The sequence below is a fragment of the Vulpes vulpes genome, chromosome 4 (genome assembly GCF_048418805.1).
Source record: "Vulpes vulpes isolate BD-2025 chromosome 4, VulVul3, whole genome shotgun sequence".
Classification (NCBI taxonomy): Eukaryota; Metazoa; Chordata; class Mammalia; order Carnivora; family Canidae; genus Vulpes; species Vulpes vulpes.
The window spans coordinates 75391791-75414851 of record NC_132783.1 but is presented as its reverse complement, the minus strand read 5'-3'; the positions used below and the strand labels follow the sequence as shown (position 1 = coordinate 75414851).

At 39.7% G+C, this 23061-nt stretch overlaps 1 long non-coding RNA gene across 1 annotated transcript in view; it reads right to left on the bottom strand.

The window, feature by feature from the left end:
* Positions 1–23061, bottom strand: part of LOC112931078 (uncharacterized) — a 460348-nt gene that overhangs the window by 259285 nt on the left and 178002 nt on the right. The window contains exon 2 of the long non-coding RNA XR_003237259.2: positions 1285–1338. This is a non-coding gene — a long non-coding RNA (uncharacterized lncRNA). The remainder of the gene's footprint in view (positions 1–1284; positions 1339–23061) is intronic.

Sequence of the window (23061 nt, the reverse complement as noted above, 5' to 3'; positions counted from 1 at the left end):
TAGATCTGATAGACTCTGTGGAAGTTTGGGAAGGTTTGTGGAGAACATGGAAAGAAATATCAACCTCATTAGTGAAACTGATATTATGACTTTATTTCAGTCCCCATCCTCCCCCAATCACGATGGCCATGTTTTTCCACTATTTATACCAGGGTTTTGGGTAGACTATCTAGGGTTACTCTGGCCAGTCAATGGAAAAGTATGTAGATTGTATATCATAAGACTGTATTACCATAAAAAAAGATTTGCTTCTGTCAGTGGGGTCTTCCTCCCTCATGGGAAGATTATACATCTTGCTCTATTGACATTAGTTTTAGTCATAGAACTTGTGTTACCTCTTCTTGCAGGGGATTTGTGCATCATTGCCCTAGTGAACTCAGGAGCGCAAGTGTTGAATTTCTTCATGCAGTGAAATGTGGGCAGAAATAACTCATGTCAATGCATTCTTATTCCAAGAACTTTTAGAGCCAGTTCATGTCCACCATGTCTCGTTTCCTTTCGTCACAAGTTGTCAATGACCCAAATAGAATCTGTTGTGTCAGCGTTTGAGTAGGGGAGTGATAACACCATCAAGTGGAATCATAGCTAACGTATGATGGACATTCCGTGTAAGCACAAAGTAAATCTTTGCTGTTGTCACCATTAAGATTTCAAGGTCATTTGTTACTGCAACATAAGGCAGTGTATCTGGTTGATATAAGAACGTGATCCTGATATCTGCATTCCAAGGCTTCCTAACTAGAGTTCGGACTAGAGTCCCCAAACCAGAGTATCTGAAGTCAAAACAGGATAGGTATCTACTTCACCATGACTTCTTCATCCAAACCACTTGATCTAAACTACTTCAACCAAACCCCTTCCCCCAAGTCCTACAAATTAGGGTTGGGAGTAAAAAACATAATTTTTTAATCCACATATAGAATGCTTCCACTGGTTCTGTTTAAAAAAAAAAAAAAAAAACAGTGAAAACACTGCCTAGAACTGACAAAAATACTTAAATCCCTCTGTAACCAATCAGACATGGGCTCTAGTTCACCAGTTACCACATGTGAGATTTGAGGAATATTATTACCTGTCTCTTCAAATTATAATTTACTTATTGGTTAAAAAAAAAAAAAAAAAAAAAAAGGATGATAATGGTATAGCGGGGAGTGTGGACTCAGAGAGGTATCAGGAAAATGCAAGTCAAAACCACAATGAGATAGCTCCTCAACTGGCTATTACCAAAAGACAAGAAGTAACAAGTGTTGGAGAAGCTGCAGAGAAAAGAGAACTCTTACATACCGTTGGCAGCAACGTACATCATTACAGCCACTATGGAAAACAGCATGAAGGTTCCTTAAAAAAATAAAAATAGAACCAGCATGTGATTCAGTAATTCCATTCCTGGGTATATGCAAAGGAAACTATTTCAAAGAAATACCTGTACCCCCATGTTCATTGTAGCATTGTACACAATAACCGAGCCATGGAAACAATCTTGTTTATCAGTGGATAAATAAATAAAGAAAATATTTTATGCACACACACACACATACATGTGTGGAATATTTTGTATATTATATATATGTAATGGAATATTATTCAACTTTTAAAAAGAAGGATATCCTGCCATTTCCAACAACATGGTTGGACCTTGAGAGCATTATACTAAGTAAAATAAGTCAGAGAAATACAACTACTATATGATCTCACTTACATACGGTATCTAAAACAAAACAAAACAAAAAAAAACTGACCTTAGAGAAAGAGAGAGCAGACTGGTGGTGCCATTGGCATGGGGTGGGGAGTAGGAAAAATTTGTGACAGTGATCAAAAAGCACAAACTTTACTTATAAAACAAATTCTAGGAATATAATGTACAGCATAGTGACTATAGTTAACAATACTATACCAAAAAAAAAAAACCAATACTGTACTGTATATATGAGAGTTGCTAAGGGAGTAGATCATAGAAGTTCTCATTATAAGAAAAACAACTGTAAACCTAATGAGGTGATGGATGTTAACTAAACTTGTTGTGGTAATCATTTCCCAATACATAAATCAAATCATTACAATGTACAACTTAAACTTATACAATATTTTATGTCAGTTATATCTCAATAAAAGTGGAAAAAATAAACACTCTAAAATGCATAGAATAAAAGATGGATATTGTGGGTATAAAATGAAGTAAAGTACATAAAATCCTGCCTGCACCTGCCACATGGTTAAAGCACTCAACGAATGTTAATTACTTTTATGAACAAAGGCATTGTAGGGTATAAGAGGATAAATCACAGCCTAATAGGGATGACAAAATATAATCATAAATAACTATAATAAAAGCAAAATGTTTTAAATGCTTTAAGAGTGCCACAGATAAAGTGTTAGAGAAGAACAGAGGTGGAAAGACAAAACAAGTGTAACTGGAAGGGAAGGAGAGAGAAATCAGAGAAGACTTCATGGAAAAGCTGGCATTTGAATTGAGTCACTTACATTATTCAAGACCTTTTAAGTATGGATCTGCACACTCTACATTTTTCCTAGATTTTAGCTTCAGGAAAATTCCCTTTCTTGGAAATGTGCAATCCTTCCCTTTAATAGACAGTAAACTGTGACCTATCATACTTCCTTCTCTGCGTTTAAGTGAAAGGTCTGGACAAATATGTCTAGTTTGGGGAATCATCTCAGACTTTGTCCCTCTCCCCTTTTCTTCCTTATGGCTTCTGCTTTTGCTCTTGGTAATTTTTTACCACTCTATGTAAACCTCATGCCTGCATTTGTATCATAAACTTCCTCAAGTCCATTCTTGCACATTGGTAGGGCATATGTTCTAAATAAATAAAATATGTCTTATCTTCTTCCTAGGCTTTCTTTAGCCTTTTATTTTGGTAACTTGTTTAAGGATAGAGATTAGTCATTCTTTTGTGGTTTATACAGAACTTAATAGAAGGGGCAGTAAGAATGATCAAGCCCGGATAGTACCTTACATTGCAGCATTAGTGAAGTACTAAGCTTCACAAGTTAGATTCAACTAGCATCATGTCTCATTTTAGCAAAAAAGAAAATCAGCATAACCAAAATGATGGTCACCATTACTCAGATGAATTGCAGTTTTATGTTAAGTGGCATATTTTTAGGCTGGGAAAGGTACCAGGAGAAATACCACCTTAGTTCCCTAAAAGAACAAAATGTTTCCCAAGCCAAAACAGTGAAAAGATCTCCTGTATTCCAACTACAAAACAACTTGATCCTTTTTTTTTTAATTTTTTAAATTTATTTATTTATGATAGTCATACAGAGAGAGAGAGAGGCAGAGACATAGGCAGAGGGAGAAGCAGGCTCCATGCACCGGGAGCCCGATGTGGGATTCGATCCCGGGTCTCCAGGATCGCACCCTGGGCCAAAGGCAGGCGCTAAACCACTGCGCCACCCAGGGATCCCCAACTTGATCCTTTTAAATAAAACTCTGGCTCCCTTTTCTATGCAAAAGTGAGGGAGAATTCAAGGACTCACAGGGATGGCATAAGAGCAAGTTAGAACTCAAATGTTTTGTGTTAACATATTCAGAACAAATACCAATTTCTTCTAAAGGGTATAACTAAATAGATCTTACAACATCTAAGTAAAATAAGTGAGGCTGTAATGTATGGATACCAACACTATTAACATTTTTGTCAGTTGATAAAAAAGCAATTCATATGAAAATGTATTATCAGGAAAACAAGAACCCAACAGACTCATTTATATAAATTGACCATTTGAAACTGAATTATTCATTTCATTGTAGTCATTGATGTAATGCCCTATCATATAACCTAAAGGAAACGTCTAAAAGGATTTTTAAAACTAAAATGGCCAACCTGATAATCACATCCATCAGTAATTGTTAACAAAGTGGCAAAATAATACAACCTTGTCAAAATTAAAGTTCCATTCAGAACAAGCAGTAAAGAATTGCAGAGAAAACTTTCTGTTCATTAAAACATGCATGTTTACTATACACGAGGAATTATTCTTGGCAAAGGAGATTGGTGAACCAGAGTTCACTGGTAATTTGTAGCTCAGTTTTTCAGAAACTTTTGTAGAAAATGATATAGCCTTCTTACATTACTTAAGGTTTGCAGTAATGTAATAGCATGTCCATTCCATAGCTCACCTTTGCTAATGCTTGTTTATAAAGAAAAATAGAAAATAAATGGAAAAATGCCCACCTCCCAGAGATAACCACTGCTAAGCTTTGGATTATCACACAGTTTTACAAGCTATTTAAACTGTGTTCACTAAAAATTATTTTATAAATCTGATCCCATATCAATACATCATCAGTTTCCGTTACTACATTGAACTCTATCATTTAAATTTCACATAATATATCTAATAAGTCCCCACTCTCCGGAATTTTGGACAGTTCACTTGTTCTGAGTATCATAATATAATTGTCTTTACATATATATAATTGCTTCTTTCTGATCATTTCCTCTAAGTGGAATTTTCTATGTCAAAGAAAAAGCATATGTTTAAGGCTTTTGATACAATTTCCCAATGCCATTTATATGCTATAAGCAATATAAGAACTCATTGACATTTCCTTGTGGTCTCCAGGACAGAGTATTATTAATCCTTTTTAAATATTGGTTCTTATAACATGTATGTTTTAATTCCCAAGTAAGTCTTTCTTACTTAAAGATTAGGGTGGCTCCATAGCATGAGATTTATCCAAGAATTCTTGCAGACCTAGTAGCTTACAGTGTAATCATAATCACATTTATTCCAAGAGTGGGAGTGTGCAGTACCAGTCTACATCCTTCATCATGGGCTTATTAACCTGACATTACTGCAGAGTTGCCCGACCTATTTCTGAGATATCTGACAAGGCATGTCACCTATACTTTGAATAGACTGGTAGTCAGGCTCTACCCAGCCTCTCAGGTAAAGTGCCACTTCACTAAACTAAATGATATCCAGGTACCTGCAATTTATGTAGTGGTATCCTGGTGTGTCAGAAGGATTGAAGCACTCTTCATCATCAAGTACTATAAAGGAAGAATCTTGTTCATTCCTGAGATTTAGAAGGAAGAACTTAACCTTTATGCTTAAGTATTTCCGATGTATAAATTAAAAGGAAACCGGTTGCAATTATAAATGAGCATTGTGAAACATAAATTGTGAATGTCAGGGCTGAATACCATTTAAATCAACCGTGAATATTTCTGTGTCTCTAAAGGGTCTGTATTAAAACCTTTTTTTCCCCATGATTAGAGGTTATCAGGCAAAGATATTTACCTTGATTCTGTAATTCTGAAACAACAAAAAGCCCCACTAGCTTTTGGTGACAAAGAAAATGGGAAAGGGGAAGCATGCCCTTTAAATACCAACTTCTAATTGCAAATATGTGAATATGTAAATCCAATTATGTACATTTAAGGATTAGATATTAATTGGATCTGCCTTGATATAAATTGCACACTTAATTCTTTTATTAGAAGTGATCATCACTTTCCATTTTGGCATTTGTTAATAACTGACAAAATATCACAGCTTCTCTCTTGCTCTGAGATTTGTTGAGGCAACATTATAGCTCACACAGATTAAATATATTTGTCCTGAACTCTGGAGCCATTAGAATATGTGCTAACACTTTACTTGAAAGGAATAAAGAAGTGATCATATCACTATGACCTCTTAATCACTGAATATTTAGATTTGGTCACACATCCTAATTTGAGGACAGATAGTAAGAAATGGTCAGATGGTAGGAGACAGATCATAAACAATTTAAAGAATGTTCTTTGGGGACATGCTCACCTTTATCTCTACCTCATTGATACGACAGAAGCATTTTAACTCATTGGCATCCTTCTACATTCCTCTATATCTCTTATAATAATTTCTTGGTATCAACTGTGATGGCTAAGTGATGCCCTCATAGCTGGTAAACATTATTTCTGGATGTGTATGTAAAAGTGTTTCTGGAAGAGATTAACATTTGAATTGGTGAACTGAGTAAAGCAGATGACCCTCTCCATTGTGAGTGGGCATCACCCATTCACTAAGGGCCCAAACAGAATGAAAAGAAAAGCAAGAGTGAATTCACTTTCTCTCTGTTTAAGCTAGAGCATCTATCTTCTCCTGCCCTCAAATATTGGCACTCCTGTTTTCAGGCCTCAGTACTTAGACCTAATTACACCACCAGCTTTCCCCCAGCTTACAGAAAGTAGGCTGAGGACTTCTTGGCTAGCATAATAATATGAGCCTATTTCTATGATAAATATCTAAGTAGATAGATAAAGAGATAGAAGCAGATATAGAAATAGAGAATATATATCACCAAGATCATCAAGAGTAAAAGACATGATTAGACTCTTCTGGTCATTGGAGCATTATAGTAACACCTACTCACCTTTAGAGTCCTTATTCCAGTATCATATATATACAATATCCTATTGTGTGTGTATTGGATATACACACACACATATATACACACACACACATATATACCCACACACACACATATACACACACACACATATATACACGTATATACATATATACATACACTATAATATTACATATTAAAAACTAAGGTACTATAGTATACATCTCATTACATATATATATTATATATATGCGCTATACTATAATAGATATCTCACATATCTATTATACATTCTAAAAGATATCTATATCCATTATATAATATATGGCAAGAAGTGAGGAGCAGTTGCCAAGATCCTGAAAAGGAGCAGGGTTGGTGTGATCCAAAAACAAGAAAAGGAGACTAATATGTCCTTTGGGGCATGTATAGGAGGCAGGGAGAGTAAAAGGAAATACCATCAGAGTGGTAACTAGAGGGAAAACCGTGTAGGTCCTCATAGGTAGTAGTAAGGATGTTAGTGCAGGTGATATGTCCATTTAGGAAATTTGAGCAGATTTGACTTATATTTTTAAAAGCCACTCTGACTTCTGAGTAAAGACAACCAAGAGGTTATCAGTACAAACAAGAAGACAGTTAAGTGACAGCTGAAATTATCCAGGCAAGAAATGCTGGTTTTTGGACTGGGCAGAGGAAACAAAAGACAGAGGCAACACTGTTTGTTGATCTGGAATGGGAAAGAAAGGGAGAAGAAGCCATGATGACTTCTAGGTTTTCAGCCTGAGCAACTAGAAGAATGAGTTGTCATTTACTGAGAAGGAAGACTAAGAGAGAAGCAGGTTGAGAAATTCATTTTTTTAGACATTTTATTTTGAGATAACTACTTAAGACCAAATGGAAATTTTGAGTGGGCAGGTGGCTGATGTATAAAGTTCAAAGGTAAAGTCAAGGCAGGATATGTATATTTGGGAGTCATATAGGTAGTATTTAAAGCATGAGAATAGATGAGATCACCAAGGAATGAGTTAGGTATAGAAGATATCAAATCCTATACTCAGGGGCATTCCAATTTATAGAGATCTGAAAGATAAGGAAAACTTAGCAAAGGATACTGAGAAATAGTGTCCAGTGAAGCATGAGTAAGAAAGTCTCTTGGTATAAATAAAAATATAATATTATACCTATAATTAGTCATTAATCATTCTGGGTAATTTACTCTGCCTGGACTCTATGACATGTAAATGAATTAAAAATGTTACTGCTCGGGAAGCCTGGGTGTCTCGATGCTTGAGCCTCTGCCTTTTTGGTTCAGGGTGTGATCCCGGGATCCTGGGATCAAGTCCTGCATCAGGCTCTCCAAAGGGAGCCTGCTTCTCCCTCTGCCTATGTCTCTGCCTCTGTCTCTCATGAATAAATAAATAAAATCTTCTTTAAAAATGTTACTGCTCTTTAAGAGAGCACATTGAATAGCCATCCGAGTCAGCCTCCTCAAATGGCTATGAATGAGTCCTCCCAATATTCACATCCTCTGTAATCCCCTCTCCTTGAACATAAACTGGACCTAGTGACTTGCTTCTAATAAATAAAACATGATAAAAAATGATGGGAGGCCACTTCTGAGATTAAGTTACAAAAGACTGAGACTTTCACCTTGCTAACATTCTCTCCAGCTCTTCTTACAAGCTTCCCCTTGAGGAGGAGGACCACTTGGCAAAGGACTGAGAGTAACGTCTAGCCAATCAGACAATGAGGAACTAAGATCCTCAGTCCAACAGCCCTTGAGTAAACGGAATTCTTCCAACAACTATTGAGCTAAGAAGCATATCCTTCCCCAGTAGAACCTTCAGATGAGATCATAGACTCAAGGTCAGCACCTTGATTGCAGCCCATGAAAAGCTAGGAAGCGATTAAGCCATGACTAGATTCCTGACCCATAGAAACTATGAAATAATAAATGTAGTTTTAAGCCATGACTTCCTGATCTGCAGAAACTATGAAATCATAAATGTTGTCTTAAGCCACTAAATGTTGAGAAATTTGTTATTGGGTAATAGATAACAAATGCAGTAAGGAAAATAAGACAATTCAGAGATCACTATTGAACAAAGCAGCACTGATTAGAACTCCCTTCCCCCAGTCTTATTTCAGGGATCTAATGCTCTATGATAAGACTCATAATAATCTTAGTATGAATTACTGTCATTGAGTCCCTTTTCTCTGATTTAGTTGCAGTTTGGGTCTTATCTGAAATTGAAGAATGAATATAATCAGTGAACAAGTCAGAAGAAAAATTTTTTGAATAAAAATGCTTTCCTGGCACCTCTGAATTAATACTACAGGAGATAGCCAGACTCTGGTCCTGGTTTAAACACTTTAAATCATCTCATTTGTTTTGAAACTCCTCTCTCCTCTCCTGCTGACTTTTCAGCTAGTCCATCCCTACCTTGGTGACATAACTCTAATTTAAGCTTCTTTCAAAACCCATTATGATTTCCACTTCATTGCCCTTGAATGCCGTTGAATTAAGATACCAGCATAATTAATGGACCACCTTGCTAACACTATTTCTTCTTCACATCATGAGGAAATGTCAAGTCACATTTCCTTTGGAGATCAACACTACTAACAGATTTCACTGTCATTTATAAATTAGTTAAGAAATAAAAAGGCAAAGACATACAGAAATAATTAAAATATTTATTCACACAATAATCAAATAGGCTTCTAAATCATTTTCTTTGCAAAATAAGGTGACTATGATGGTTAATTTTATGTCAACTTGATTCAGCTAAGGGATGCCCAAATAGCTGATATTTCTGAGTGTATCTTGGAGGAAGTATCTGGAAGATAGTTAGCATTTGAACTGGTAGACTGAGTATAGAAGATCACCTTCACCAGTGTAGGTGGACATCATCCATTCCACTGAGGACCTGAAGAGTACAAAACGTGGAGGAAGGGAAAATTTGATCTTTATGCTTGACCTAGGACATGAATCTTCTCCCCTAGAACACTGACACTCCTGATTCTCAAGCCTTCAGGCTCAGACTGAATTACACCACTGGCTTTCCTATTTCTCCAGCTTGCATATGGCAGATCATGGGACTTGCTGGCAGATAGTGATTCTGTTTCTCTGGAGAACCTAATACAGGGATTCCTTGTCCCCAAAAAATAGTAGGCTGAGTTAATGCTAATCAATTACTCACTGCAAATAACCATAGAAACTCTGGATAAAATATAACAAAAAACTATCTGAAGCATTGTAGTTGGGTGCAAAACAAAATACAATAAACTCTTCTTTTTTTTTCCTAGTTAAATCAAAAGGGTAAATAAACCCAGAATGGAAGTTTAACAGGTTGCTCAATTCCAGGGAGATTTCATTCTAGGATAAATGGCATTCCTGGAATTAATCTGATAGGTGGAGATAGAAGTAATACCATGCTGGAATATAGGTCCTAGAAGCTGCAGGCAGAGGTTTTAAAGCTCTAGAGGGAGCAGAAGCCATGTGTATTAGTTTTCTGTGGCTTCTGTGACAAACTTGGTAGCTTAAAACAACAGAAATTTATTTTCTCATTGTTCTGAAGGCCAGAAGCCTGAAATCAGAATGCCAGCAGGACCCACTCTCTCAGGAGGCTCTGAGGGAAAATCTGTTCTTTGCCTCTTCCTACTTCTAGTGACTGCAGGCATTTCTTAGCTTATAGATGCATCACTCCAGTCTCTGCCTCTATCTTAAATTATCTTCTCCTTTGTGTGTCTGCGTCTTCACTTTTCTGGCTGTCTCAAATCCTCCTCTGCTTCTCTCTTATAAGGAAACTTGTCAATCGACTTAGAGACCACAATTATCCAAGATTCTCGTCACATCTCAAGATCCTTAACTTAATCACATCTGCAGGGACACTTTTCCAAATAAGGTAATATTTAGAGGTTCTAGGGATTAGGACATAGGTATATCTTTGGGCCCATCTTTCAGTCCATCATACTACAGTCTTAACCTATGAGACAGGTGCTGGAAAGACACCTCTACATATTATATACAAATATATGCTTAGCAGGTGGTATGAATTACAAGGCTAGAAGTTGACATAACTTTTCCAGAACTCACAAAAACCCAGAATCACTATAGAAGCAAGTGTAAAATCACTGTGAGGACACATCCACAATTCAACGAACACAGAATTCCCACAGAAATTATTTTGCTTCAAGGAAACTGGAAGACCTAGATTCCAGTTTGTTGATGTTTTTTTTTAAGATTTTATTTATTTATGCATGAGAGACACACAGAGAGAGAGAGAGAGAGAGGCAGAGACACAGGCAGAGGGAGAAGCAGGCTCCCTGCAGGGAGCCCGACCTGGGACTCAATCCCAGTGTCTCCAGGATCCCGCCCTGGGCTGAAGGCCTTGCTAAACTGCTGAGCCACACTGGCTGCCCAATATTCCACTTTCAAAAGCACACCTGATCTATGACACTACTAAGATCTGGTTCCCTACTTTTATAATACAAGCTCTGCCAGAACTTGTATTCAGAATGCCCCAGAACAGGCATTCGAGGAATATCATGAGAGATTAAAAGGCTATGTGTAGAAAGATACCATTTATAGGTTTGCATACAAAAATACAAAATGCATATAATGATCAAATGTCTGTGCACGTTTTCTCCTTAATCCAACATGTACAGTGGTAAAACTTGAAAGATGCTTCTGAATAACTTATCTGGTCTGGATACATTTGGAAGAGATGGTTCTGTGCCATAGGACACTAGAACAGCAATATAAATGTGAGCATTTGTCACCTTTACACATCAGATGAAAAGATTTTTAATATTTAGAAACTCACTGACATTCCCCCTAGAAAGTCATTTCCAAATACCCTTTAAAAAGTGAATGTGTAATGGAAAATTTAACTTTCCTATTCACAGCTTCATGTCACCATATTTCCTTACTTTTGAAAATCAATAGATGCTATTAATCATTTCTTTCAATACCCAGGGATTTCAGATGCTTTAAAGCTGAACTGCAAAACCTTGGGAAGGGTATTCAAGGAAGAATGCACCAACTAGTGTAGAAAAACTACCCCATGAGTTACAGATAATCACAGGCATTGTTAGTCATTAAAAGATTATTGTCATGTCTCTCGGGCTCCAGATAGAGACCTCAGACTTCAGAAGTATCACGATAAACCAATATAACCCTCAAATAATAGACAATGAAATCCTTATAAGCCAGACTCTTAAACAAAGACTTTGTTCTCTGAATCATAGCCTGGGGAAAAGAATATTTAGGGGTTTATTGCTGCTATCTTTAATATCTTTCTCCTTTCTGTTTTGTGCACATCCTTATAGTCAATGTGGTAATGTCATAGACAGGAGGGCAGGAAAGTGCCACCAAAAAGTGAGTCCTAAGAGGCATTCTGACTTTCCCAGAGAAGATCAGAAAGTGGATCACATGAGAACTTCTGCAAGACAGTACCCACTTTATTCTAGAGAGGTCCCTGTCCAGTCCATGTTTATATTGTAATATATTTAGAAGCATCAAACAAAGATTAATTTCAGCTGACAAATTTATAGGTTAGAGCAGTGGTTCTCAAACTATAGCATGCATCAGAACCCTCTACAGAGCTTGTTAAAACACAGCTTGTTAAAACCCAACCCCAGAGTTTCTGATTCAGTCTATCTGGGGCAAGGCTTGATAATCAGCATTTTTACCAAGTCCCCAAAGTTTCTGATTCAGTAGGTCTGGGGCAAGGTGACAATTTGCATTTCCTTCAAGTTCCCAGGTTATGTTCATGCACGGACTATACTTTGAGAACCACTAATTTATTTTTTTAAAGATTTATTTATTTATTCATGAGAGACAGAGAGAGAGAGAGACACAGGCAGAGGGAGAAGCAGGCTCCTCACAGGGAGCCTGATGTGGGACTCAATTCTGGATCCGAGAACCACTAATTTATTTTTTTTTAATTAATTTTTATTGGTGTTCAACAAGAAGCTTTTGACTAGTGATCAAGAAGTCTCTGGAACACGTATCTCATTGTTTTTGTTCTCAATGAAACCACCACTGGAATAAAGATTTCAGGGGAGCCCAAGTAGCAGAAAACTAAAGAATAAATGTAGACAAGTATTGTAAGGACAATAATGGCAATGACAACTAGCCCTGTTATAACTCTTATAGCAACACTTTAAGCAATATAGTATTTTTATTCCATTTTTCAGATAAAGAAACTGAAGCTCAGATCTTTCTGAGTACAAAACTTTTTAAAGTTTTAAAAGTTTAAAATTTTTACAAATTTTTTTCTATGCCACTTGACTAGGAAAAAATAATAAGGTTATGACCAGTGTCCCTAGCTAAAGCTTTCAAAAGTCAGTTTCCTACCAACGAGGTATTATTGGTTTACCCTAGAATAGCACAAACAAAAAGGAAGACTAGTGTATTATCCCCGGTATCGGCTGATGACAAACTAAAACAAATAGTTCGGCATACTTTATAAGTTGTCCCCAATGTTGTTGCCATTTTCTCTTCTAATCTCTTAGTTACTATACTCCAAAACCCCAAGTTAAAGAATTTCTCCAGATAATACTAAAGGCCCAAACAATATTGAACACTTGGTCCTGGGGCCCTGTGAAAGATTAGCCTTGTTGGGTAGACCAAATTATCAGGTCTTTATAGAATGTGTGCCCTATAGAGCTTAGTGCCATCTGAGTTTATTATAAAACTCATAGTGCCCATGCCTGTCTCTATTGGAAGCATCTGTAGCCCTTGGAAGTGAAGTGTAGTCAGCTCTAATCAAAACCAAGCTTCTTCTTTCCTCTCATTTACGTTCATGGGCAGAAGCAATCGGAATTATTGAACTCAAGCCAGATTACGGTTGGCTAAAGACAGCTGTCTTTCTCCAGTGCTAATCAGTAAAGATAAATGTACTGTCAACTGAGGACATGTGGATAGGGCAGTTGAACACAGGCTGGAGAAAATGCCTTGGCACAAGTCACACGTGACTCAAGTGTTAGGAAGGTAGGAAGAAATACAAAGAAAGTGCAAAGGGCACGTATACTAGAGCTCCTGTTTAATTGGAAATTCTTTTTTGCCTGGCTTAACATTTTTGGATAACCCTTAAGAAGTGGCCAGTGCTCACATAAGGCACCATCTTTTGGTAGATGAAGGAAAACAACATGAGAGCAGAAATAGACTCTTCAGTGTGAATTAATTTATTCAACTAGGGAGGAGGAGGAATCACTTCCAACTAGGGCAACTTCAAGTTGCAATTAAGAGTAACTCTCCATGCTGTGGGCTGAGTGACATCTGGTGCCTATCCTGGAATCCAAACAAGTCATCAGTAAGACACTTTAATTAGTGCACAAACTCCATACTTCATAATAGTATTGCCGGATCCCCAGAATAGGGCAAAAGGCCAAATTTCGACGCTTACCCCTTTTTCAAACTTAAAAAAAAAAAAAAGCATGCTACTCTTTCTCCAAAAAAGATGTAATATTCCTTTTTCTCTTTGGGTGGCATGCCAAATAAAGGCTTTCACATTTCAAATAGTTATTGATTGAACTGATTTATGAATAAAAGGAGATAGAGGCAAATTATTAGATGGGCTTTCTTCCTGCTGCTTATGATTTGATTTAAAAATGCTTTTGCATCTAAGCCAAAACAGCTCAAGTCCGCTGTCTAGAGCCAGTCTCTTCCCCTAACAGAAAAACCCTCCAGTTTCCTCTGAGCCATGTCTTCTCCAGGTGAAGAAATCAAGGGCAAAGTGATGCTCTTTAGATGGAGCTGAGTTCCACTCCTAGGGAAATGTTCCGACTTAAAACTGAAAAGACCATTAACCTGTTGAGAAAAAACTGCCCAGCTTTAGTAGTAGAGGCACCTGGGTTTCAGGAGCAGCTCTGTCACTATTTACTAGCAGCTAATTTATTACTAAGCCTACTTTGAAAAGGATTTGAGGCAGCAGCCAGTCATTCACTGTATGTCTTAGACAATGCTTTTCAGTTCTCTGGGCCTCAGGTTCTTTAGCAATCCATGTGACCAGAGGGGGCATGCTCTAAGGGCATTTCTGACGTTCAATCTCTCCGGTCAAGTAGCAGCATCACCAAGGTGATTTTTTTTTTATTTTTTTTAAATAATAAATTTATTTTTTATTGGTGTTCAATTTGCCAACATACAGAATAACACCCAGTGCTCATCCCATCAAGTGCCCCCCTCAGAGCCCGTCACCCATTCACCCCAACGTGATTTATATATGCTCAGCAATTTGGAACTTAACCTCCACACCCATCGTTCCTTTCCTTGACCCTTACAACTATCCTAGGCGGCAGTCATGAGAGGTGAGAAAAGAGATAATCAAAAAGGACAACAACAACTTATTATTTGTCAGAATTATACCCCAGGTTTTCTTGTGTTTTTTCCACTACGGCCTTCAAGTTATGAAAAATATAACAGACTACATATGATTCTATGAGAAGATAAGTTCTAGTAATCTTCACCTCACCACTTACTGACTGAGCCTTGGTAGCCGCATCTGCTAAATAAGAATGATGGACTAGATTATTTTAGTGTCCCTTCCAGTTTTACTACCAGATGAATCTATGAAACACAACACAAGTTATTTAGCACCAAATCAATCTCTGATGTGGTCTTTGCCTTGATAAACTGCCTACTACAAAACTCCAAATTTCTACAAATCAGGGACCACTCTTTGCTTTCACCAGAAAAACAGCTGTTGCATCTCCCATTGAATCTGTGACTCTCTGTAATCCAAGTTGCTCAGTATCTCAATATCTGAGATCCTAAGTTACACCTTCTCAGAAAGGCTTCCTCCAATTATGTCCCTCTCTCCAGCCCAGTTCCAGGTGTCTGTGCTAGCATTTCTAAGTACCTGCCCATCCCAAACTCAGCTTCATGCTATTATTCAAAGCCAGTTGTTCCCCTTCTCCACCATCTAAATATCTTTTTTTTTTCTCTTTTACAGCCTGTGAGTTTGGCAGAGTTGGTGAAGGTCTAGTTTTCTATCACTTTGGCAAATATGAAACCAGCAAGTTCAGATGTGAGCTGGCTAGTGGAACTCAGGTACCAAATGGTGGAGCTGACATTAAAAAAGCACTTCTACCTGGGGCACCTGGGTGGCTCAGTGGTTGAGCATTTGCCTTTGGCTCAGGTGGTAATCCCAGGGTCCTGAGATCAAGTCCCACATCAGGCTCCCCAGAGGGAAGCCTGCTTCTTCCTCTATGTCTCTGCTTCTCTCTGTGTGTCTCTCATGAATAAATAAATAACAAAACAAAAAAAGCACGTCTACCTGACGCCTAAAATCTCAAACACTGCAGGTTGTTCCAGAGAGATCTGGGCCCTCTTCTTCTTCTCCAGCTTCATTTTTCCAACAAAAGAGTTTGCATGGGTTACCTGAAGGCAAATCAGGTCTTTTGAAGGTCAACAAAAGAACAAAGGAGAAAATACAGGGTAACTGAGCATTAATGCCTTTCCTTACCACAATGACTTCCCAGATCCTGACACTTGCCCACTGACTCCCACCCCAGGAGTTTTTTGACATTTGCAAAAACAAGGCAAATGCTGGGACTCTGGATTATTGGGATATTCTTTTCCATTTAGCATTTTAGTTATTTGAGGAAGTCCCAAATTTACCAATAAGCAGGCCTGCTCTTAGGTTCCCACCACTTATGTATACACATACAGACATGCAATGAGAGCTTTTAACCAAGCCCACAATACCAATCACCATCACGTGCCTTGTGTGTATACAGCCATAACCAGTCACATCTTGCTAGAAGCTTAGCAACAAGATGGAATTGCTGGGATGTCAGGGTCTAACTTGCTCTGGCCAAGAGCAGCACTTCTAACCTCTAATACCTGAGGTGTTCTTTGAACACCTCCAAGCCAAGGACACAAATTGATACCAAGTCCTCAGGGATCATTTACAGACTGAGAATAAAACCTTGCACTAATATTTCCCTGACCCAACTCTGCTGACATTCAGAGTGCCAGCCATATGGATACAACACTCTTTATATTCTTACCTCCATAGTCATTGCTTCTTCCCAGAAAACCTGGTCCAGACCAAATTACAATTTCTGTAACTATGGGAGCAATTTCAGCCCAGGCTCTAGTCCCTTCCCCAAAACACCATCACATACATTTCCATATTGCTGGCATATTGCTAAAACTCAGCCCCCATTCACTACTTCTCACTTCAAACATTGTCAGAGTCCCATAAAGTAAGCCAGCCATTTATTTCCACCAGGCATTTAATTTTCTCCATGATCTTCCAAAACAATCTACTACTCAATGCCCTACTGCTTTCCAAACTCTGAGCTTTGGTTGTTACAGTTCTCTAAAAATGAGCTGCCCTTTTCTCAGCTCTACTTGTAAAAGCCTCCTATTTGTGAAATCTCAGCTCAAATGCCTCTCCTCTAAGAAATCTTCCATAACTGCCCTATCTTCTACCATTCTTAGTTTATGCAAAATTAATACCTTCCTCTTTTGTCAACCCACAGCATTTATTTATATCACTTCTAAATTTCTTATCATCTGCTTCACACAGTATAATTATTTGAGAACTTGTCATGTCACTTTTTACTAGATTTGATGGTATAAGTATTGACGTTTGCATTTTCCATGGGGTCTAGGACCATTTCTTACACATAGTCTGTCAGTAAACCTGTACTGAGTTAGACTATTCTCTCCTGGGTATCCATTACTCTACATGACGAGCCTTATTTGTTCTCACATTCGTAATGAGTTCTCACAGAGATGGGCAACATTTTTCAAAAAGAGAGGGTTGGGTGCTCTATTCATTCTATTAGGTTATAGCAGGAAAACATCGTCATGAATTAAAAGCACCAACAGAGATACCTGTGCACCCATATGTTACTAGTGTTGAAGTCCAACCTCTAACACAGTATAGAAATTTCAGCTCATCATCCCTCAGTATTCTCAGTGATGGGAAATACTACCTCATACTGCTACTTTAGAAAGTGAAACTGTAAGTGACCTGAACAATTTTCCTTCATTGGAAGCAAAGGGTAAAAGTGGCTCCTCTCTGAACAGTTAGCCTGAGAAAAATTTATGGCAGTTAATTAAACCCAAGCCAGATATTTTCTATTTTTAAAGCAGCAACCAATTATTTACTCATTCATTTCCCTTGATGTGCTTAGGAGCACTTTTAAGTACATTGTCAAATGTCAAGTAGAGGTGAGTGGCAGCCTGAAATTAAAGCAGTCCCTCTATGCCTTGGGCTTAGCCTCTCTTGGTCTGCTGGGCACTATGACTTAGAAATGAAACTCTGTTATGCTCTAATGCTCTACACTTTTTTTCAGATTTCATTTTAATAACTTTATTGACATGTCAAGGTAGACAAAGTTGTCAGAGGTGGTATCAAATGGCCAAATAAATCAAAGCTTGATCTATCCTCATTTCCCATTACTTTACTGTCTATTTCTACCTAACCAGGGTCCATTCACAAATCTCTGATGCTTTGCAAATGTCAGACAGACTTTCAGTGTCTCCTTGAAGATTCTTCCTATCAAGTTATGGAACATAGGCCTCTATTATTTCATATCTGGGAGTTTGGTCTTCAAGCACTAGCCTGTAATGAAATATATTCAAAACTTTGTCTTAGCTTCTCACAGAGTTGTGCATGAAAATTTTATACTGTTTGAAAATATGAGTGACCACGTTCCATTCCTACCACCATGGCAGACATTGCTAATTAATCATAGCCCTTATATTAGGTTTCTCCAGAGAAATAGAGCCAATAGGAGATATACGCATAAAGAGATTTATTATAAGGAATTAGCTCACATGATTATGGAGGCAAGAAGCCCCAAGATCTGCAGGGTAAGACCCAGGAAAGCCAATGATTTGGCTCCCATCTGATTCTAAAGACCTGAGAACCAAGAGAGCTAATGGTGTAGTTCTATTACTAAGGTAGGCAGTCTTGAGACCCAGAAAGAGCCAGTGTTTCAGTCCAAGTCCAAAAGCTGGAAAAAAGCTGACATCCCAGTTCAAAGGCAATCAGGCAGGAGGAATTCTCTTACTCAAGGGAGGGTCACCACTTTTGTTCTGTTCAGCCCTTCAACTAATTGGATGAGGCTTACTTACATTAGGGAGAGCAATCTACTTTACCCAGTCTGCCAATTTATATGTTAATCTCATCCAAAAACACCCTCACAGAAACACCCAGAATAATCTTTGTCCAAATATCTGGATACCTCATTGCCCAGTGAAGTTGACACATGAAATTAACCATCATAGCCCTCTTCCCAAAGACCCCAGAGAGACTTCAGCATTCATCAGGACTGGGCCCCAGTCAGTCACTCCCAATCAACCAGAGTTGGAAATGAGAGTTAAAAGCTATTTGCTATCTCGGAGTCTAGTAAAAAGTCATACTAGGTCACTGAAAAGAATCATAAGAGCACCAGAGCTGGTCAGATCTATGGTTCATTAAGCGCAATATCCTATTATAGAGGCAACTACAAAGGAAGGACTGAGGGAGGGATCAGTGTCCGCTCTGACATCAACCTTAAAAGCTATCTCCCCTTAGTACTTCTAATGGATCTGCAGGTCATAAAATTTACCCAAGGCCACTCTGAAGTCTAGTTCGCAAATGAGTAATAACTAAGCCATCGGAAGTCTTCAGGCATGGGAAAGTGGGGGGTGGGAGGGCTAGCGCTTGGCACCTGACGGATAGCCATTGCATTGAGATTTTCTCAACATTCTTGATGTACAAGTTTGAGGTGAATGGTGCTTTCATTCTATTTGCATTGCATTTTTATTCACAAAGGCTTTCTTTCTAGATTCGTAATTCCCCATGCAGAACCTACAGACGTGTAATATTTTTGTTCCTTCATGGTTAACAACTAGGTACTGAGTATGAACTGTGAGTGACATAAGTCATTTCATTTGCAATTTCCCCGCTATGCACCCCCCACACACACACACACGTGGAATAATTCTATCTCAGGATAGCCTTGTGAGTCTCTGTCCCAGTTACTTTGATCTTTTGTCTTTATCAAAAAGTGACTTTCCAGTGTGGCCTTCTGAGCCACCATGTCTATGGGGGCAGATCATCCCTCCCATCCCTAATCATTATTTCCCCTTTCCTGTTTTATTCTTCTCTTTAATACTTAACATCACCTAACATACTCTGTATTCTTATTTTTCTTATTTATTGTTTTTATCCATTACTAGGATATAATTGGGTAGAGAGCTTTGTCTCTTTTGTTCATCGCTGAATTCCTAGCAACTAAAACAATGCCCAGTTCATAGCAGGCATTTAGCATGTTTGCAAAATAAATGAAAGGATAAACACTCTGAAAAAAGTATCATTATTACGTTTTACTGATGATGAAGGCACACAAGTGCAGAAAGATATAGAAACTCACTCAAGATCATAAACACTTCCCACCCCAAAACGAAATGACAGAAAAGAGAGGGAGGAGAAGAGAAAGAAATTACCCTAAAAATACTTTTATGCAGTTGGAAACCGTTTCAGTCCGTGGGCCACAGATGCATTGCACTTGTCATGCAGCTAACACACATGTGGAACCTCTTGCTCGGCTTTAGCACACGGTCCTGGGCATTTGTTAATTCTTCAGTGACTAGCGGCCCTGCGCCGAGTCTATGTCTGATGGTGTTGCCTTAACCAAGGACGGCAGCAAACATATTCCGGGAGGGCAGAGTCATGCTAATAAAGCTCTTACTTCTTTTCTGGTGTGCTTTCTCACAGATTTCATTTCACATCGCCGTTGCGAAGTGCACCGGGCTGGCAGTATTTTATCTCCATTTTACATGAGAGAACACAGAACGTCAAAGCTTCCATGTGACTTTGCTCAGGATCCTGCCTCCCACGGCGAGTCATCGCCACCCGCTGCACTGAAAAGCCGCCGATACACGTTCCCGCCCAGCTCTGTGTTCGGGGCCGGGTCCGAAGCAACCACCTGCGGACTCCCGCGGCGGGTTCCCGCGGCCTCATCACGGAGACCCCCGGCCCTCGCTCCCTTTCTGAGCCCCGCGTGGGTCCCGGGGACCCCGGCTCCGAGGTCACCCCCGAGGGCTCGCAGGACGTGGGGACGGAGGGGCTGCGCCTGCTCATGGGGAAGCTCAGAAGGAAGATGGGGAGCCAGGGCCGAAGTGAGGGCGATGAAGAAGAGGAAGAAGCGGGGAGGGCGAGGAGGAGGAGGAGGAAGGCAGCGGCGGGAAGAGGACGAGACGAAGACCAGGCGGCCACCGGCTCCCAGCGGCTGAAGATGGGGACGAGGACGAAGTCTCACCAAGAATCACGGCACCTGTGAGGGTCACCAGATAGCAAAATAGGAAAACCTGAACTTCACAAAAAGCAGAGGCCACGTGACCTATTCACCCGCCGCTTCCCACGCGGGACCCTAACTCGGCCCCCTCCGAGGGCCGCCACCCAGCTGCCCCAGGCGGCGCCGCCCGAAGCCACAGCCGGGATCCAGGGGACGGGAACAACGTTCCCCAGGGCCTGCCTGCCTTGCCGCCGCCGCCTCCTCCTCCTCCTCCTCCGCCTTCCTCTTCTTCTTCTTCTTCTTCTTTCTTCTTCTTCTTCTTCTTTTTTTTTTTTTTTTTTTTTTTTGAGATTTTATTGATTTATTTTAGAGAGAGCACGCTCCTGTGAGCGAGCAGGGGGAGGAGCAGAGAGGGAGGGAGAGGCAGAGAATCTCAAGCCCATGCCCAGCTGAGCACCAGGGCAGCCCGGGGTCTCCACCTCAGTACCCTGAGAGCATGACTAGAGCAGAAACCAAGAGTCCCAGGCTTTTTTTTTTTTTTTTTTTTAGATTTTTTAATTTATTTATGATAGAGAGAGAGAGGCAGGGACACAGGCAGAGGGAGAAGCAGGCTCCATGCAGGGAGCCCGAGGTGGGTCTTGATCCGGGGACTCCAGGATCGCGCCCTGGGTCAAAGGCAGGCGCTAAACCGCTGAGCCACCCAGGGAGCCCCAAGAGTCCTGGGCTTAACCAGATGAGCTGCCGAGGTGCCCCATCCTGCTTTCCTTCTTAAACGTACTTTAAAATATTTGTTTGCATTTTTGCACCTCCTGCTAGGGGTCAGCTATATACATATTTTTTAAGATTTTATTTATTTACTCATGAGAGACACAGAGAGAGAGGCAGAGACACAGGCAGAGGGAGAAGCAGGCTCCCACAAAGAGCCCAACGTGGGACTCGATCCCGAGTCTCCAGGATCACGCCCTTGGCTGAAGGCGGCGCTAAACCGTTGAGCCACCCAGGCTGCCCCAGGTCAGCTATTTTTAATGATCTCAGATGACCAAACCAGGCTTTGGATGTTCTCTGTCCTGCTTCTGATTTGACTGGTTGTACGACCATGTTCATTATAATCTCAAAGGAGAAAAAAAAAAAAAAACAACAACTTTGTAAAAAAGCAAAACCAGTGACAACAAAAAATCTTTCCAAAAAAAAGAAAAGGCTTTATTTATTTATTCATGAGAGACACATAAAGAGAGGCAGCGACATAGGCAGAGGGAGAAGCAGGCTCTCTCTGGGGAGCCTGATGCAGACTCCATCCCAGGACCCTGGGATCACCACCTGAGGCAAAGGCAGATGCTCATCCAACTGAGCCACCCAGGTGCCCCAACAACAAAAACTCTTACTCCTGGCATTGCAGTAAGCTTTTTTGTGTGTATACTTAGCTATACTATAAGTAGTTGGTTTGTAGGAGATGGTTTAAAAGGCCAAAGATAGGGATCCCTGGGTGGCACAGTGGTTTAGCGCCTGCCTTTGGCCCAGGGTGCGATCCTGGAGACCCGGGATTGAATCCCACATCGGGCTCCCGGTGCATGGAGCCTGCTTCTCCCTCTGCCTATGTCTCTGCCTCTCTCTCTCTCTCTCTCTCTCTCTCTCTCTCTCTCTCTCGTGTGTGTGACTATCATAAATAAATAAAAATTTAAAAAAAAAAGGCCAAAGATAAAAGGTTTCTTTTTTTCTCCATTTTTGTCTTTGAAGTTGCTCTTTATGTGTGTATGTATTTATTTGGCCTATTTGATGTGTGTGTGAAACAATGTTGGTTGTGCGACAATAAACCAGAATTTTATTTTGCTGTGCTGTTCTGAACAAACAGGAAAGATGACGAGAGAGCACTGAAGCTGGAATCAGAAAAAGCAAGGTCTTGAACCAGACAGGACTGGTATGGGTAAACCCATACCTTGCTGCTTCTAGCTGTGAGACTGGGAAAGACTCATTAACCTCTCTGAATCTCCATTTCTTTACCTACAAAACAGGGACCCTACCCCATCACAAAGCAGCTGTGGGAAATAAATGACATGATGTACCCAGTGCAGGAAGCCCAGTGGCAGGGACATGAGAGGAGTGGCCCCAAATGTTACCATCTCATTCCTGTCCCTGCCCTGCCCCCTGCTTTTCTCCCTGCCTCCTAGCCCATAGCTCTTCCAGCTAGAACAATTATGTAACTCTGGACGGAGACACATTTTTACAGACTTATTTTAAAGGCTGGTACACATTTCAGTGAATTTATCAGTAACTCAGTCAGAGAATTCAAGACCTGGTAGGGTATTTTACAGTTTAAATGCTAGATGTACGTATAGGAGACCAGAGCATGTGTGATTAGAGGTGGGAGCAGCTATTGACTTTCCCAAATAAAATCTAAGATACCATGGTTTTGTTGAAAGTCTCCTGTGAGAAGTATTTTTCACTATAAAAAT